The 6,395-nt window shown below is 41.6% G+C and overlaps 1 long non-coding RNA gene across 1 annotated transcript in view; it reads left to right on the plus strand.

Annotated features, from left to right (window-relative positions):
* Positions 1 to 650: 650 nt before the first annotated feature.
* The window catches only part of LOC106821434, a 99,344-nt gene continuing 93,599 nt past the window's right edge, over positions 651 to 6,395 (plus strand). Inside the window, exon 1 of the long non-coding RNA XR_001395732.1 lies at positions 651 to 761. This is a non-coding gene — a long non-coding RNA (uncharacterized LOC106821434). The remainder of the gene's footprint in view (positions 762 to 6,395) is intronic.

The raw sequence follows: 6,395 nt of genomic DNA on the forward strand, positions 1-6,395 counted from the left end.
ATTGTATTTTTAGTTCGTGGTTACTTCTAAGTTATAACAATTGTAGAGGAACTGTTGATTATGATATACCTACAGCTAACAATGTATTTTTCCTCAAAAATAATTTTTAAGTTTACTGAGTGAAGGTAATACTTGATAGCATTGCTATTCGTTTATTGCCTAAGCAGGACTTGGGATTATGGAATTTTGTATTTTGTAATTTTTGTTTTATTTGAACATTTCTTCTGATAATCCTTTGCATCGACAAAGGTTGTCATCAGTTTTGCTGCCTATAATGGTCCGTTTGCTGCCCGCTCTTGGCATGTACGTGCTGCCAAGAAATTTGTAATGAACTACTGTAAAAGCACCAGCGATTCTGCCTGTATGAATAAATTTGCTGCTTCCCTTTTTCTCTGGCAGCAAGTACCTGCTGCGTGACAACAAGTCCATTTATGATCATAGGTTGCATTTAATTTTAATGCCATATGCCTGCACATAAATAAGAAATATTTTATGTAATAATCATAACAAATTGTGTATGTTACTCATAACATCTAAATTAACTAAATCTAAATTATATTATAAGCTAATTATATACATGTTTTATATTTTCATTGCTTTCAGCCAATATACAGGTACCGGTAGGGGCCTACCTGTATTCCCCAATGTGCCAGTAAACGGTCTAGATGGATGGTAGAAGTCTTTATGGGGAGTCTGGGGAGTTGTACCACCACCCACAGGCACACCCTCACCACATGTGGGATGCACACGGGCCACTAGAGGTAAGCTGTTTTTACAATCAAGCGTTATATCACATTGACTGTGCGTTGTATCCGGAAATGGGTTATTCTGCTAGGTAACATTTTGCTTCAGATTGGAAATTGCAATGGAAATGCTGAAAGGCAGCATAAAATAAATGCCTGTCCAGCCGGTTGAGCTAAAAATATATAATGTTTATGGGTTGCCATGTAAATAAATAAATAAATAAGTCTACTTGCCTACCTACCTACCTACCTACCTACCTACCTACCTACCTACCTACCTACCTACCTACCTACCTACCTACCTGCCTGCCTGCCTGCCTGCCTGCCTGCCTGCCTGCCTGCCTGCCTGCCTGCCTGCCTGCCTGCCTGCCTGCCTGCCTGCCTGCCTACCTACCTACCTACCTAGTGGCAGATCTAGAGCGGGGTTGGGGGGTTGCAACCCCTCCCCCGTTCAGCCACTGACTATTTTGACCGTTATCTGGAGTGAATAATAATCGATTATTAATAGATTATTAATATCGATAATCTATTATTATCCACTTCTGATGTTATGATACTAGTAAAATGGGGCCACCCTAGCACTGCTTGCCTTCGGTACGCCTTCACTTAAAATATCACCCCCCCCCTAACCTCCTGAAAGCGAGTTCCGGCCCTGCTACCTACCTACCTACCTGCCTACCTACAATACATAGACAAGAAAATACACAGAAAAGGTTTTGTTCTCTGCATATGCAATTAGGTACACTGCAGGCAGATAAAACTGGATGCAAATATACAAAGGTTAAATTTACATTACATTACATAACCGGATGTAATTTGGGAGTTTATTTTGCTCCGTTGTCGATTATAGTTACAGGTTGAAAATTATCACGTTATATTGGTTATCAAATATGGAATTTTACCTTATTTGTGAAAAGGACGTTGGCAGTGGTGATCATAGAGTTCTTGTTACACATGGGTATAAAGATGCATTTTATCCAGTGAATATGTGAAACGTATAGAGTATAAAATGCTTTTAGAATTGAGCTGTCAAAAGCTCTTGAATATTTTATATTAATGCCTGGTTTGTGTAATAACTGCGTTTTCATGTGGCACCTTGAAGAATTGTGCCTGCAGTGATAAATAAAGGCTCATGACACCTCTTATATCAACACCTAGCTGGCATATATGTCAATTTACAACATGAGAAAATTAAATCTTATTTATGTTAAGGTGTGGTGTGCTCGTAGGGTAATATTTTATGCCGAATGAATAGGCCTACCGAACATACATCAGATACTTTCTATTTATGAGATTGTGCCTGGAGAAATTAATTACCAACATATTGCGCAGTTTGTGTATAAACGTAGAAACATTGAAGAAACATTACACATTACAATATTGACAGAAATAGTTCACGGTTATAGTCTATTTCGGACATTACTGATGCGTAGTATGCTTATATATATATATATATATATATATCATATATATGTGCGTGCGTGCGTGATGACGGTGACGTTCGTACGTGGGTGTGCGTGCGTGCGTGCCGTGCGTGCGTGCTGTGCGTGCCGTGCGTGCTGTGCGTGCGTGCGCTGCGTGTGTGTGTGTGGCTTGTGGTGTAATCAGACATCTATAATACCTCGTCGTAACGGAGTTGTCATGGAGGAAATGTGATGGGCCTCTCGTGTGATGCGTTCGTGGTGTGTTTCGTGTGTGTGTGTAGCCAACACAGTCAATATCAGCGATTCTAACTACTACAAGCTAAACACTACTAGAAAATCAACTAAACACGAAGACTCAGTCCAGCGAGCGGGCGGGCGCGATCGATAAGCGCGTCGAGTCTAAGCGAGTGCGAGTCAGAGCAGCAGCCAGCCAGTGAGCGGCGAGGCAGCAGCAAGACGATCAATCAGCAGCCGCCACCAGCGAGCACATACATTGTTATCATCCATGCTCGCGGAGGTATGCACTCTCCGTGAGTGCCCTCTGTCTAGTTTAATATAAGCTTGTTACGTTTCGGCAGGGCCGTAGCTAGGCGGGGGGGGGCACAGGGGCAGTTGCCCCCTCAGAAAAAAAGTAGATGCAATACATGGTCAAAGGCGGTCACTTTCCCAGAACACACCATGTACATGGCTTTGCCCCCCCCCAGGGAAAATGAGTTGGCTACGCTTCTGGTCGGTAATATCAAGAGTTATTATGGTAATAGGTATTATGGTAATATGGTCTTGGTAATGGTAAATGTTTTGACATCGTTGTACATGGTGCCTTCTCGGTTAAATGTCTTCTTACAACCTATATTCATTTTTCACTAACACCAAAGACTATATTATATATATTCATTTTTATTATAACTGTTCGCGATTACGATTATAACTTCCCGGATGTACATTGTATTTATTTTTTACGTGGTCAAATTAAAATAAACGTTCACCGTATCAGCTTCGATCGAAAGGGCACACATTACATGTGTTTGTGACACACGTACATTACTGGCAGTAATTTCTACTATTCCTGCATCAGGTTTTTCGCTGTTTCAATCATGCTGCAATGCTAACTTTTGCATTAAAAAGTATCCAAGCAATAACGTTTTCGCGATTGCAATCAAGATTGCATCGTCCCATAAATAGTAGCTGGGCAGACCAGTGAAATAAATTTGCTGGTTGCCAGGCAATGATATCTAAATTAGGTAATTGTTTTCGTCGTGGGTAATTTCACAATATAGAAGTAGCAGTGTCTGCCAGTGATACGCACGTAGTCAGAGTATTCGAAGTGTACGGTACCAGAACAGTGCATCGGAATTTCGCAGCCATAACCAGACTAGTATATACTGGGTTGCATATCGGTTAATTATTCCTGGAGGAATAGTTAGTACCGCTGTGGGTAGCCCGTTAAGTTAGGTGTCAGTCGTGTATCACTGTGGTTTATGTTCGCATCGGCTCAGCATCAATGGATACTACCTGGGTCGTACTTAATTATACCTGATGATCGGTAGTCTGATGCGAAACCGTTTGTCGGCGATAGATGTCAATTTCGACACCGGCGTGATCTGTTGATAGTTCGACATTGTCCGCGTTATGAATTGCACATTGTTAATTCAACATCATCAGCGCGAGCTATCGCTCCTGTCTTATTATAGATGCGTCGCAACGGGAGTGTGTTCGTTCTGCGTATTCTTAGTTCTTACCACGGTGCGTCACACGATTTAGGTTCGAGAAGGCGAAACGTGTTTTTTCACTAGAAGAGTTTTGCCGGCACAGAGCTATTTGCGGTTCAGTCCGGCCTTAGGATCTCTTGGGGCTCAGTATATTATAGGTTATGATTAGGGTTAGGGATAGGGATAGGCTTAGGTTTAAGTTGATGTGGTTAGAGGTGTGTTATTGATAAGAGATATGGGGGTAGAGTGATGATGATTATGATAATGATAATGATGATGATGATGATGATGATGATGATGATGATGATGATGATGATGATGATGATGATGATGATGATGATGATGATGGGGAGGAAGTTGATGATTTATATTCCGGAAGCCTAAGACGGAGTTAGGGTTAATATTTAGGATTAGGGTTAAGATTTATGATTAGGGTAAGGGATAATAATAGGGTGATGGGACTAAGGTTTTTGGTGCCGGCATCCTTGTCCCCCTGGAGTCTCAGTTTTTAATTAAACCGGCGTTTGTCATTGGCGTCAGTGTCTAATTATCTAGAAAATAGCAAGAGCTAATAATAATAATAAGTATTATTAGCTCTTGAAAATATGTAAACCAACCTATGTAGCAGGTTTACTCCGCCAGGAAAGGATTATGCTGGAAATATGGCTGTGGCGAAGTGAAGCGCTACATGGTAGAGCTAGGAATTGCTATAATATAGATGGGTTGCGCAATTAACCAAGGAAGTTACCGTCTACAGGTTGTTATCATGGCAACACATCTTGTGCTAACGCCTGTCTACCTTGCTATTTATTCTGAAACTGGGCTTCTTGGTGCAGTATTATACTGCTGTAAGATGCAACTACTGTGGAAATGTTCATTCGCAATTGAATAGCTGTTAAACAGTCGTGACGTGGAAAGATCGAAGCTTGTATCTAAGAACCGTGCGTTGAGGGTTGAATTTTTGTGCAAATGAACAGTTGCTTTATTTAGGACACGTAGCAATTTTGACAATTTACACATTTTTATGTGGAAAGATAAAGTGGAGATCTTAATTTTCATTTGCTTTGAGAGGGCAGCGATGTGGGCTTATTTAAAGATTGAATAGACGCAAGTTTCATTCACAATAAAAACAGTTAAGGGTTCATGTAATGATGTAGAAGGAGTTTGATAATTGAAAATGAGCAGACTTTGTTTTCAATCGAAATTCTCGTGTCTCGCATGACAAAGTTCCGTGAAATTTTCCGTGATAATTTATCAGTGATATAGTTAGGGTGGTTGAGATTGTGATGGTGATGATTTATGTACCAGGTCCCAATGTAGACGTAAGCGCTCACATACAGCTGCTACATGTTTGCTTGTGCTAGATGCAGCCAGCAAACTAGCCAGCCCCCTGCAACTACCACTGCAACGCGTTAAACTTCTATTTTAAAAGTTTAAAATTAAAATCGATCACATGGTGGTGTCAGCATCTGGCATGAAGGAGCAATGGGTTATTTTTGCACACTGTTTAACACACACCGAGGCAGGGAGGCACCCACTTGGCTGTAAATAGTCAGGAGAATAAAGATTGTAAAACAAAATTGATGAGAAGGCACATAGATGAAGCTGTAGCTTTTGGCGTGAACAAAATTGTTGCCGTGGCTTACCCAAGGAAACTACCAGCACGTGTCACTGCGTGAAGTGATACACTGGTACTATACCACATGAAATGAATGGTACACATAGCAAGATCAGTGGTACAAAGAAAATTTAGAAGTTAGCAGACTGTATGTAGTCAAAAGGGTTGGTATGTAAGTGATCCACGTGGGTTTATTTGGCACTGAAGGTGGGCAGTCATGCTAGAATGTATCAGCGCATAATGTGTGGTAAATTATACTGGTGTGGCATGTATAAATATGGGATTCACTTGTTCTATCTGGAATCCTTATGATCCGGAAAGCAATTAGAAATAGCCTGGCGACAGAAAAAAGTTGACTTAGCCATCTACGTCGTTGGGTAAATATTAAGAATTGCTTGTTTTTATGTTATCACAGTGTAGGAAGTTACCATTTCCAGGCCTTGTTGGTTGAAGCATAATTGTCGCTCACGTCCTGGCGTACGTGCTACTGTTTGCGTTGGAGCATCACCTCTCACACCTCTTATTAATAATCTCATATAAAATTAGAAAAAAATGCATGCAGTAAGAGACAGACGTTCACGTACCGTCATCATATGTTCCAGGAACAAACAATGCGCTCGAGAGCATTCACTTAATTCTCTGTGGCGTTCATGGCGCCCGAGTGTGTGTGCGTGCGTGCGTGCGCGCGTTGCATGTGAGCAGTTTTCAAGTGCGTGCATTCGTGTACGCGTTGCGTTCTCGTCTGTGTTAGAAAGAAAGAGAAAGAGAGGGGCGGGGAGGAAGAGAGAGCGAGAGAGAGAGGGAGAGAGATGGAGAGAGCACGCGCGCGAGAGAGAAAGAGAGAGAGAGAGAGAGGGGGGGGGAGAGGGGGAGAGAAAGAGATGGAGAGAAAGAGAGAGAG

The sequence above is a fragment of the Priapulus caudatus genome, unplaced genomic scaffold (assembly GCF_000485595.1).
Source record: "Priapulus caudatus unplaced genomic scaffold, Priapulus_caudatus-5.0.1 Scaffold73, whole genome shotgun sequence".
Taxonomy (NCBI): domain Eukaryota; kingdom Metazoa; phylum Priapulida; class Priapulimorpha; order Priapulimorphida; family Priapulidae; genus Priapulus; species Priapulus caudatus.